Raw genomic sequence first — 13,097 nt, forward strand, 5'->3', positions numbered from 1 at the left:
TTCTATGTTCTATGAAAGCATGATTTGGGTACACTAAATGTACATTTAAAAAATGAATACTGCGATGGTGGAGTACCAAAGTGGGGCGGCCACGGTGGCACAGCGGTTAGCACTGCTGCCTCACAGCACCGGGGACCCGGGTTCGATTCCGACCTTGGGTGATGGGGTCTGCACGGTCTCCCCGTGTCTACGTGGGTTTCCTCTGGGTGCTCCGGTTTCCTCCCCACAGCCCAAAGATGTGCAGGTTAGGTGGATTGGCTAAATTTTTAAAAATAAATTTAGATTACCCAATTCATTTTTTCCAATTAAGGGCCAATTTAGCCTGGCCAATCCACCTACCCTGCACATCTTTGGGTTGTGGGGGCGAAACCCACGCAGACACGGGGAGAATGTGCAAACTCCACACGGACAGCGACCCAGAGCCGGGATCGAACCTGGGACCTGGGCGCCGTGAGGCAGCAGTGCTAACCACTGCGCCACCGTGCTGCCTGGCGATGCTAAATTGCCCGTTAGAGTCCAAAAAGGTTAGTTGGGCTTCTGGGGTTATGGAGAAAGGGAGGTGGGGACACCGCCAAGGTAGGGTGCTGTTTCGGAGGGTAGGCGCAGAGTCAATGAGCCTCCGTCTGCACTGTAAGGATTCTGTGATCCAAAGAAGAATCAAAACTGGGGTGAGACTGGCCAGAGATAAACATTGAGATGTTAAGGTCGAGATAAACTCACCATGGTCCCAGATGACCATAGGCCTATGGGCGGGAGAGCTGATTGGTGGTGATTTAACCTGAGGATCACCACAGGCAAGGGGTGAGGTTGAGTAGGTAAGGTCTTTGTGAATTATCTCAGCCTGTACGGGAATTGAACCCACGGTAGCACAGTGGTTAGCATAATTGCTTCACATCTCCAGGGTCCCAGGTTCGATTCCCGGCTGGATCACTGTCTGTGCGGAGTCTGCACGTTCTCCCCGCGTATGCGTGGGTTTCCTCCGGGTGCTCCAGTTTCCTCCCACAGTCCAAAGACGTGCAGGTTAGGTGGATTGGCCGTGCTAAATTGCCCATAGTGTTGGTTGAGCGGGGTTACTGGGTTATGGGGATAGGGTGGAGGTGTTGACCTTGGGTAGGGTGCTCTTTCCAAGAGCCGGTGCAGACTCGATGGGCTGAATGGCCTCCTTCTGCACTGTAAATTCTATGATTAACTCTGATGAACCCGTGCTGCTGGCCTTGCCCTGCGTCACGACTCAGCCATCCAGCCAAGTAAGCTAAACCGACTGAGATATCCACAGTGAGTAGATCCACAGAAGAGTGACACATGAATAAATGGCCTGTATCAACTCCCAGTGTCCAGGACACAGAGTTATAGAGTTTTACAGCACAGCAAGAGGCTCTTTGGCCCATCGTACCGGAGCCAGCCATCGAGCACTTATTGTTTTATACCTGTTTTCCAGCGCTTGTTCCATGTGCTGTGGTCGTTCAGATGCGTCTATAAACGCTTCTGAAATGTTGTCGCCTCTACCATCCTTTGAGGCGGCGAGTTCTAGATTCCCGTCTCTCTCACACGGTGGACCAGGAATCTCTCCCACTTTCACCATCGGGAAGAATTTGCAAGTTGACACTCAATCTGTTTGGTGGCATTACGGAACTTACCTTCCTTGGCCGTCGCTGGAGCGGGACTTCAACCCCAAAGTTCTGGCTAAAAGGCAGAGGCACTAACCCACTGCACCACACCATCTCCAATCTTTCATGGAGAGCCACAGAAATAGAAAACTAACCAATTTACAGAACTGAGATTGCAGAACCAAGTGACTATCCACATCCTTCGCAACAAATTGAAACTAGAAAACTGCCGAAATTACAGATCACCTAATGGAATCTGGGAGTTCACAGCCTCCATTCTTCGAACTTATGATTTACATTCAGTAAAGTTGACCGTCCGCCCTCCTGCCAATCCATGGACCGATCTGTTTGCTTCACTCCTTAGTTTGCATCTCAATCACAACACCAGTGGAAAGTGACTGATTTAACTTGGACACGTCCATTGGGAGATGACAGAGGCAGGCTGGCTAACTTTGAAATCGGAGCCGTGTCCAGGTCTTAGCAACCTCATCGACATGTTGAAGGGACTTAACACCTGGAATGGGCACAGAAATATTGGCTCCACAAATTGACAGTGGGACAATTGCCTGAAAATGCCAGACTTCCCCTAAATCCATAGCTAAATCCATAACACAGAATAAATGGGCACAGGACTGATTAATTTCCATCCCATCATGTCGTTTTCAGCTTTCACAGTGGGCACATTATTAACCCTTCGATATGTGTTATTGTGAACCCCCGCAGAACATAGTGAGAACACGCACTAACAGATTCAAAAACAGCTTCTTCCCCACTGTTACCAGACTCCTAAATGGCCCTCTTATGGACTGAACTGATCTCTCCACCTATCTTCTCTACTGAGTAGAACCACACTCAGTGTGCTTCACTCGATGTCTGTGTCTATGTATTTACATAGTGTGTCTATCGCATGTCCTATGTATGGAACGATGTATCTGGACTGTACGGGCAGCACGGTGGCCTAGTGGTTAGCACAACCGCCTCACGATGCTGAGGTCCCAGGTTCGATCCCGGCTCTGGGTCACTGTCCGTGTGGAGTTTGCACATTCTCCCCGTGTCTGCGTGGGTTTCGCCCCCACAACCCAAAGATGTGCAGGGTAGGTGGATTGGCCTCGCTGAATTGCCCCTTAATTGGAAAAAATAATTGGGTAATCTAAATTTTAAAAAAAAGTATCTGGACTGTACGCAGAACAATACTTTTCACTGTAGCCCAGTACACGTGACAATAAATCTAAATCTAAATCCATTCTTGTTAACACAAGAACCCTTTTTATCTTGTATCAGCTTTGAAAAAAATGAACCAGTCTTGAAACGTTAACTTTCTTCTTCCTCCACAGATGCTGTCAGGCCTGCTGACGTTTTCCAGCATTTTCTGTTTGCGTTTCAGATTCCAGCGTCTACAATCATTTGATTTTAACCCTTTATACTGTTAACCCGTCCATATCTGTTTCTGTTATATTCTTCTCATGGGGCGTGGGCGTGACTGGCAAGGCCAGCATTTGCTACCCGTCCCTAATTGCCCTTGAATAGAGTGTCTCGCTCGGCCATTTCAGAGGGGCAGTTTAAGTCTGCAGGGGCTGGTTTAGCACAGGGCTAAATGGCTGGCTTTGAAAGCAGACCAAGGCAGGCCAGCAGCACGGTTCAATTCCCGTACCAGCCTCCCCGAACAGGCGCTGGAATATGGCGACTAGGGGCTTTTCACAGTAACTCCATTTGAAGCCTACTTGTGACAATAAGTGATTTTCATTTCATTTCATTTCAAGTCAACCACATCGCTGTGTGGGTCTGGAGTCAAATGTAGGCCAGACCGGGTAAGGACGGCAGATTTCCTTCCCTAAAGGACATTAGTAAACCAGATAGGGGTTAAACTCTCTATATCTGGTCTTGTTAACCACTCCATATATGTAATTGTTCATCTTTTTGTCACTCCTTAACCCCTCGATATCCATTTTTTTTAAACTTAGAGTACCCAATTCATTTTTTCCAATTAAGGGGCAATTTAGCGTGGCCATTCCACCTACCCTGCACATCTTTGGGTTGTGGGGGTGAGACCCACGCAGACACGGGGAGAATGTGCAAACTCCACACGGACAGTGACCCAGAGCCGGGATCGAACCTGGGAACTCGGCGCCGTGAGGCAGCAGTGCTAACCACTGCGCCACCGTGCTGCCTCCCTCAATATCCATAATTGTTAACTCCTCCAGGTCTGCTACTCCTGGCTGCTGATGGTCTGTTCATCTGTCAGGCTGCATTTGCATGCTAGATATTTGTTTGAAAAAAAATCACCATTACTCCTGGGAGAGTCATAATGAATGGATGAAGGACCAGAGGGCAGAGTCTCAGAATAAAGGGGCCGCCAATGTAACACTGAGATGAGGAGGAATTTCTCCTCTCAGAGGGGTGCCAGTCTGTGGAACACTTTGCCACAGAGAGCTGTGGGGGCAGAGCCCTTGTGGATATTTAAGGCTGAGATAGATAGATTCTCGATCAGTAAGGGAATCAAGGGTTACGGGGAAAGGGCAGGAAAGTGAATGAGAGGAATGTCGGATCAACCATGATCCTATTGAATGGCGAAGTGGGCTGGAAGGGCCGAATGGACTACGCCTGTTCCTATTACTTAGCCGTATAACTTAATCACTCGGCCATCGACCTCCCATTCTCCCCAGATGCTGCCTGTCCTGCCGAGAATGTCCATCACTTTTTGGGCACCTTATAAAATTGGCTTAAGTTTACATTGAAATCAGGGAAATAGCTTCCTGTGAAATAGAAACATGGAAAATAGAAGCAGCAGGAGTCCATTCGGCCCTTCGAGCCTACTCCGCCATTCATTATGATTATGGTTGATCATCAAGTTCAATACCCTGATCCTGCCTTCCCTCCATATCCTTTGATCCCTTTAGCCCTAAGAGCTATAATTTTTTTAAAATTTAGAGTACCCAATGATTTTTTTTTCCCAATTAAGGGGCAATTTAGCGTGGTCAATCCACCTATCCTGCACATCCTTTGGGGCTGTGGGGGCGAAACCCACGCAGACACGGGGAGAATGTGCAAACTCCACACGGACAGTGACCCAGAGCCGGGATCGAACCTGGGACCTCGGCGCCGTGAGGCAGCAGTGCTAACCACTGCGCCACCGTGCAGCCCTCCCAAGAGCTAGATTTAATTCCTTCTAAATCACCCGAGGGCAACAGGGTGGCACAGTGGTTAGCACAGCTGCCTCATGGCGCTGAGGTCCCAGGTTCAATCCCGGCTCTGGGTCACTGTCCGTGTGGAGTTTGCACATTCTCCCCGTGTCTGCGTGGATTTCGCCCCCACAACCCAAAGATGTGCAGGGTAGGTGGATTGGCCACGCTAAATTGCTCCTTAATTGGAAAAAATAATTGGGTAATCTAAATTTATTTTTAAAAAGTTACCCAATTACATTCTTCCCCCTCCCATTTTTTTCTTCCATGGGATTCCAGGGTTTTTTTTAGCAGTTTTGTTTTTGATGCGGGTGTCGAATTGTTTGCTCAGAGCCTTGGCCATCCCCTCCAATCGGGAGCACTTGATTGGCAGCCAGTGAAATGCACAAAAGGACCATTTAGACTCTGGGCATTTCAGTGCCCCAGTGGAAGATGGTCAAGTGCCCCCAGTAGCTGCCCTCCACCAGCATAGAGGCCATTATCTGAGTGACTGTATTTGCATACTGTTGTTGTGCTGGCGAATTGCATGGGTTTTAATTCCACCTAATTGTCCATTGTCCCTGACCCTGCCGCTCTCCCCTGCACAATGCCTCGTGTCCTCTAATCCCAGTTTCCAGACCTGGTTGGCTGTCACGGGGGGCCAGGCTGTGATAAATCTTGGGAGACATCTGCTCTGCCTTTTTTTTTCTAAAACAACCGTGACCAACTAACTCTCTGTGTGTAGCCCTGATAGCTCAACCCCAGGCAACTTCTCTGGACTCTGTAGGACCCTGAAATGTCGATAGATTGATAGATACCCACAGCCCCAGTTTCCTCCCCCCTTGCTTAAAAAAAACCAATTGAGTGACAATTTCCATCCTCTCCTCCCACCCCCTCCTCAGCCTCTTCTCCTGGTCCCCCTCCAGCCCGTATAGGCAACAGGATCCGATCTCTTCCGATTTGCACCTCCAGGTAAGATGTATTAGCCTTCAGATAAAGCATATTAGCCACCATAATTGACTTTTAAAAATCGAGCAACGGTTATTTAGTAGTGATCCCGATTTAAGGGGTTTAAGCATCCCTGATAAAATGATTTCTAATGACCTAAAGTTCTTATATTTTAATACTGGACTGAGTTGCTTATTTACTTACCAGAGTCATCCAGACTGGAACCGTTAGCTCCCTCCTCTCTCCATATGCGCTATCAGACCTGCTCAGATTGCCCAGCATTTTCTGTGGTTTATTCCGCTACAGATTGCAGCATCCGCAGTAATTTGCTTTTGGGTCTGTTAGCCAAATTGTATGTTAGACGTTTGGAAAACAAAATATCCCAAATTCACTCTCTTATCAGAACCCAGTTGGTTTGCAAGATGCACCGCCCCCCCCCAGATATTTTATTTTAAAATTTGTAACAGTACATTGCTAAATGTTTCAACTTGAAAAATGACACATACAAAAAAGTGCAATGGAATTCAACTTTTCCTCTCTCTCTCTAAGGAGTCTGAATGTAATTTCAACACCCTGGATATTGACACTATCTCAGGCGTGCAGTTAGATATTTTTGTTTTCGTTTTGGTTTTTTTTTTGCCCAAAAATAAAATAAACTGGATTCGTAAACTATCTGAAAGGACATTGACAAATCGTCCACCTCGGAATGTTCCTGGGGTTCCCCGATGCCAATCAGAGGGGGGGAGTGGGTCTGGGTAGGGTGCCCTTTCGGAGGGTGGGTGCAGACTCAATGGGCTGAATGGCCTTCTTCTGCGCTGTAGGGATTCTTGGATCATTACATTTTAAGCCACAAAAGAGCTGGACAGGAAAAAGAAATGACACGTCAGCCTCGTAACTAAGGTCCCAATTTCTGCATCTTTCACTATTGGGAACATTGGAAATGTGGGTTGATGAATATTTTTTGGAGAACATTCTTTTCCTATTTCCACTACCCCCTGCAAGTGATAGGGGATAGCCTGCGTTTTGCATTCCATCGGTTCCCAGGAGGAGATGGGGGTTCAATCGCTGGAGACTCCAGGGCAACCCTGCTGCTTCATGGTGCTTTTAACTCCTGGCTTTGCAGCGGGGTGAACCGACCAGACCTCTCGGGAGAAAATGGGATGGGAAGATCCCAGTAAAACATTTAACGAATCTCGTGATAAATTGGATTTTCCTCTTGGGTTGTCAAGGAGGTTGGCATTTAAGAATGAAATCATTGCAAACACTCATCATTTTCTGAATGTCAACAAATATTTCTTCCATTCTTGGGAACAATAATCCGACCCTAATTTTCTGATATGAAAATAGTTCAATTCATTATTTCTATCGAGTTGAAATCAGAGAAACACTTGCTCTTCCTCATGTCTGAAATAAATCTGGTTGAGAATTAAATCAAAAGACACTTTCAATAACTTTGAGATAAGTTTCAGCTGTGAAGTGAGGTTGGTTGGATTGGGGTCGCTCTCCTTCGAGCAGAAAATGGGGGGGAGAGGTGTACCTGATTTTTAAAAATTAAACTTACAGGATGGTTAGGCTGAACATTTGTTGCCCATCCCTAATTGCCCTTCTTGAGCCGCTGCAGTCCCTGCGGTGTAGGTACACCCACTGTGCTGTTAGGGAGGGAGTTCCAGGATTTTGACCAGGCGACAGGAACGGCCGATATATTTCCCAGTCAGGATGGTGAGTGACTTGGAGGGGAACCTCCAGGTGGTGGGGTTCCCAGGTATCTGCTACTCTTGTCCTCCTAGATGGCAATGGTCGTGGGTTTGGAAGGTATTGCCTGAGAAACCTTGGTGAGTTCCTGCAGTGCATCTTGTAAATGGTACACATCTGATTGAGGTGTACAAAATTATGAGTGGCATAGGTAGGGTAGATAGGAAGAAATGCTGCCCCATCGTAGAGGGGTCAATAACCTGGGGGCATAGATTTAATGTAATGGGCAGGGGATTTTGAGGGTTTTGAGGAAAAACGTTTTAGTAAATGTAGACCAAATATTCCCCCTTGTGGGGCAATCTAGAAGGAGAGGTCACGGATATGGGTTGAGAGGCGGTAGATTTAGAACTGAGACGAGGAGGAACTGCTTCTCGCAGACGGAGGTGAATTTGTGGAACTCGCAGCCCCATAGTGCGGTGGAATCTGAGTCATTAAATGGTTTCAAGGAGGAGATAGATAGATTTCTGATTTTTAAAATGGGTTAAATGGATATGGGGAATAGGCAGGGAGGTGGATTTTACGCCAGGAAGAGATCAGCCGTGATCTGATTGAATGGCGGAGCAGGTTCGAGGGGCTGAATTGCCTACTTCTCCTAATTCCAATGTTCCTATGTTTGTTCTAATCGGCTGAGCTTTATTAAAATAAAAACATCAAAAAAGAATGGGCTGTCAAAGTAATAAAATGAAAAATGCTGATAATTTGTTTAAGCGAGGCAAATATCACCCTAACATTTGTTTTTAATATGTTGGTCCCTAAGTTTATTATGGCTCCTTAAAATTATTTATTCCTGTGTCTGTGTGGTACTGTTTTGATAATTGAGCAGTGGCACCTTTTATATTTTGCGCCTACCTGAATATTGTCAGTGTGGTTAGAAAAAGTCACCTGAAAAGGGGGAACTATTTTAGCTTCACTGGGTTTACACATACCTGTCATCCTCCGAGTGTCAAAGCAATTTCAGTCTCTCCCACAAAGAAACAAGGGGAACATGTATTCCAATTTCCAATTGTTTTTAAGTCAATGCAAATTGGGGGAAGTGGTTGTGACTGTCTGGAAACATTTGAAGAAATGTGATATTCACTGAATGATGAGGTTCTGCCCTTGTGCAGTCATTTCCAATGTGAATTACAGTAAGAAGTCTTACAACACCAGGTTAAAGTCCAACAGGTTTGTTTCAAACACGAGCTTTCGGAGCACTGCTCCTTCCTCAGATTCACCTGAGGAAGGAGCAGTGCTCCGAAAGCTAGTGTTTGAAACAAACCTGTTGGACTTTAACCTGGTGTTGTAAGACTTCTTACTGTGCTCACCCCAGTCCAACGCCGGCATCGCCACATAATGTAAATTACAACAGCGTTGTTTATTGAAACAGGTTAAAATCGCAGGGATTCGCACCTGCTGAAGAGTCTGGACTCGCCTCATTTATTTCCCAGCCTGTGTCCCTTGTAATGTGGTTGTTCCCTGGATGTGTTGTCACTCACTGGGTGACCCCCCCTCCCCTCACACACACAGACGTTCCTGATTTTGTTAATTACTTCCTTCCATCCAGTGGGAGTTTATCATTTGACAGTTTCTCCCCTTCCACTCTATCCAGCCCTCCACCCCACTCTCTCACCCCCAAACGAGTTTGAACACCTCTATCAAACTCCCACAGTCCCAGTTACTCCCACCCACCCCGCCTGACCGAGCTTTCCGGAATACAAAGGGGGGGAAATGTGGCGGATGCTGGAGGCCAGGACTAAAAAAACAGAAAGTGCTGGAAATACACAGCAAACCTGTGGAGAGAAAGAGAGAAACAGAGGTTGGACAATCTGATCCTGGGATGTTGCCAGAATTGCTGGGGGAGGGGGGTCCCAACATCTCCTGTGGTTTTTGGAACCATTGGCTCTGGTCTGCGCCTCTTGACAGTTTCCCAGAAGTGTGTTGCAGTTTTGTTTTGATATTGAGGACAATTACAGGCAGGCTTTGTGTGTGTGTGTGTGTGTGGGTGGAAATGTACATTTAAAATAGAGAGTTCAGTCCAGCAGGTGAGGTAGCGATGGGGAGGGGGGCTCAGGGTTTGGGGGGTGGAGGAGGCAAGCCATTCGTTCAGAATTAGGAATGGGTGGAGGAATTTTGTTAAAACGACCAGAGTGGAGACATTCCCTTGAAGGTAGCGATGTTGAATTCTGTGGAAGGGCTTCCCCCTTGAAGATTGGGACAGATTGAGTGGAGGTGAGGGCAGCTGCTGATTGGGTGCGATTTCCTGCGTCAGGACAGACAGACGGGGGCAGAACTTGAATTCTACACGTTTGGCACTCACTTCCCTTAAGCTCGTCTGTAACAAGGTTAAGCCACGTTCCAGCCAGGGCTTATGCGCTCTGATTTATCCTTTCAACATATTTGGGTTTTTTTATTGGTGGGGGGTGATTATTGTCGTGCCCCCTACACCCCTCCTCGCTGATTCTGTGGAGGGAACTGGAAATGTATAATTATTGTCAGGGCGTGTGTGTGTGGGGGGGGGGGGGGGGAAAGTCTGTAGTTTCTGAAACTGACTCCTGTGATATGTTTTCCTTGCAGACGCGCTTGAGAGGGACTGAGAACATTTTCACTCCTCTCCCTGAAGGAAGCACCTCAATTGTCTGCTCCATCCGGCCAGGTAAGACTCAAATGTCAGTCTCTTGCACCCCCCCACCCACCCCAACTTCCTCCCCGCCAGCCAAGAGCTTTCTGAACGAGCATAATAATTTACAAAACTGGATTGGGTGGTGGTGGTGGGGGAGCAAGATATTCTAGACATGAATTCAATAAGATTTAATTTCAAAACATTTTTAATCGCCCTTTTGGCTGAATCCAAACGTCAGGTTAAGCCCAAGATGAGGTGCAATGTCTTTTTGTTTTGTCCTGATGTGGGGGTGCCGGGGTTGGACTGGGGTGAGCACAGTAAGAAGTCTAACAACACCAGGTTAAAGTCCAACAGGTTTGTTTCAAACACTAGCTTTCGGAGCACAGCTCCTTCCTCAGGTGAATGAATCTTTTTTTTTGTCAGCTTGGATCTTGTGTGTCTGTCTTGTGGAGACCAATTCAATTTGAATTCGAATTAGTTTTTGGAGCATGCAAAGAGGTGGATTAAGGGGGCTTTGCCCCGTTCACCGCGCCATTGGCTTTAAGACTGGGATAAAAACGTACAGAGATCTGTACGTTTTAGGGGGCCTCACGGTAGCATGGTGGTTAGCATCAATGCTTCACAGCTCCAGGGTCCCAGGTTCGATTCCCGGCTGGGTCACTGTCTGTGTGGAGTCTGCACGTCCTCCCCGTGTGTGCGTGGGTTTCCTCCGGGTGCTCCGGTTTCCTCCCACAGTCCAAAGATGTGCGGGTTAGGTGGATTGGCCATGCTAAATTGCCCGTAGTGTAAGGTTAATGGGGGGATTGTTGGGTTACGGGTATATGGGTTACGTGGGTTTAAGTAGGGTGATCATTGCTTGGCACAACATCGAGGGCCGAAGGGCCTGTTCTGTGCTGTACTGTTCTATGTTCTATGTTCTATGTTCTATCTGTGTTTGTCAAATGCCTTTCTTGATACCCTTGTTTATTTCCAAGTAGTTTGGATACTGAGAACAATTGCAGGCAGGTTTTGTGTGTGTGTGTGTGTGTGTGGACATTTAAAAGTACAGTCTACTCCAGGTGAGGTGGAGGTGTCGAGGGAGCTCAGAATTTGAGGAAGACACGGCAAACATTAATTCAGAGGAAGACACGGCAAACATTAATTCAGAATTAGGAAACGTTGAGGAATTTTGCAAACTGACCAGATTCCAGACATTCCCTTTAAGGTAACAATGTTAAAGTTCTGTGTGAGGGTTCAGATTGGGGTAGATTGAGTGGAGGGACTCAGCGAATGAGTGGAATTGTCACCATTTAGAGGATTGAACTACCTTCCTTAAAATGCCACCGGTATTCAATATCCCACCCTGCCACTTTGGGGATTTCAACAAAAAAAACGTAGCAACTCAAAAGCTGCTGCGAGCGTAGTTCTCGTTTTTCAACAAATCCTCGATTCTAACTCGATCGAGCTTTGTAAAACTTTAAAGCATTTTGGAATGTAAAATGCGGCAGATTTAAAGGGGGGAAAAAACCTTCAAAAGACATGCCGAAGGGGGTTCAGTGGTTTCATTCCTGCAAACAGACGGGGTCGAGGCATTCAACAACACAAGTATTAATTTGCAGCTTCGAAATAAAAGCGTAGACACGCTCAAACGGAAAAAGTTAGCAATGCTGCAAACAGATATGTGTTAAAATTGCGAGGAGGGCGATGGTTCTTATTGCAACTCTTGCAGGATCATTTGAAATGCCTTCTTCGTGTGTCTCTAAAATAAACATAATCGCAATTCGTTCGTCAAATATTTTCGCTCAAGCCAAATGAAATACAAGGCTAACTTCAAAACATGTGAATGGCAATAAACAACATGACATTGAAACAAACGCATGTCTGGTTGTGCACAGTGTTTAATCCTTTGCGAGATTTTCTGCGACGCCAGCAATTAACCACCAACTTTTAGTAAAAATGCCACCCGTGTATAAATATTTATTAACATATATTTGGATTAATGCAAAATATCCGATGAAAAAAATTAATATATATTTTTTTAAAACGTGGAATTTGCGATAGGCTGGTTTAACTTGGTGGGGAAATTATGTTTAATGAATATGGCCCATTCCTCCTTAGTGTCTGTACATCTTACTGCCTACAGCGACCTGTGCATTCAGCATTACACAGGTAAATGTTGTGAAGGCTCAAATGTGGTGTGATCAGCCTAGATTTGGATTTTATTTGTGTGTGTGTGGGGGGGGGGGGGGGGGGGGGAGGTGTAAATGGACCTCAGCTGCGAGACTTGGGTGCCAGTCAGTAGGAGCAGAGGTTAAATTGAATCTCAAGTGTTGACAAACATTAGCGCAAAGGGTACACATCGAAGAGATAAAGTCCCCCAAGCGTGAGGTGGTTTGTTTCCCCCCCCCCCTTTATCTGCTGGTTAATTAGTCTCTCCCTGCATAATTACACCCCCCCCCGTCCCTTTTTGCTCTGCGAAATTAACGGGAACAAACATTTAGCATTTCACATTATCCCTGGTTTTTACATGTGGGGCAGTAACAATCTCATTGAATGGCGTTCGCCGGGTTGAAACTGATGGGTTCAGGATGGTTCTACACGTGAATAAATTGTATACTTTAACAAAAAATTCAAATCACTATTTTTAAAAAATAAATTTAGAGTACCCAATTCTTCCCCCCCCGCCCCCCACCACCAATTAAGGAGCAATGTAGCCTACCCATCTTTTTTTGGGTTGTTGTCAAATCACTTTCGAAGAACAAGTTTTGGTGCAAAGTTTTCAATTTTTCTTTTTGGAATTGTGAAATTATTCCTAATTATTCCTGCTGTTCTGCAACCTGTGTTGTCTGAATTATTGGTCCCATTTCAGGCTCAACCCTCAGCAGACAATCTGTTGTTGCCCTGAGAATTTGTTCTCCTTTTTTGTTGAGGGGGCGAAATAAATTTAGTGCAGGTTTATTTTTAACTCCCATCATCAATCTGGGGGTGGATTGTTGCCTGATGAATTCGGGTTGTATCTCACCGCCCCCCCCCCCCCCCCCTTCACCCCTTCCC

The 13,097-nt window shown here is 46.3% G+C and overlaps 1 protein-coding gene across 3 annotated transcripts in view; it reads left to right on the forward strand.

The window, feature by feature from the left end:
* The first annotated feature begins 5,453 nt into the window (after positions 1 to 5,453).
* The window catches only part of LOC119957800 (homeobox protein otx5-like), a 31,227-nt gene continuing 23,583 nt past the window's right edge, over positions 5,454 to 13,097 (forward strand). The window contains exons 1-2 of one of the 3 annotated variants that reach the window (XM_038785905.1): positions 5,454 to 5,737; positions 10,019 to 10,097. The gene's annotated coding sequence lies outside the window, so the exon portion shown is untranslated. Of the gene's footprint in view, positions 5,738 to 9,713; positions 9,787 to 10,018; positions 10,098 to 11,126; positions 11,269 to 13,097 lie in introns of those variants that run through there. The other 2 variants (XM_038785906.1, XM_038785907.1) reach the window with 2 other exon arrangements.

The sequence above is a fragment of the Scyliorhinus canicula genome, chromosome 27, assembly GCF_902713615.1.
Source record: "Scyliorhinus canicula chromosome 27, sScyCan1.1, whole genome shotgun sequence".
NCBI classification, from domain to species: domain Eukaryota; kingdom Metazoa; phylum Chordata; class Chondrichthyes; order Carcharhiniformes; family Scyliorhinidae; genus Scyliorhinus; species Scyliorhinus canicula.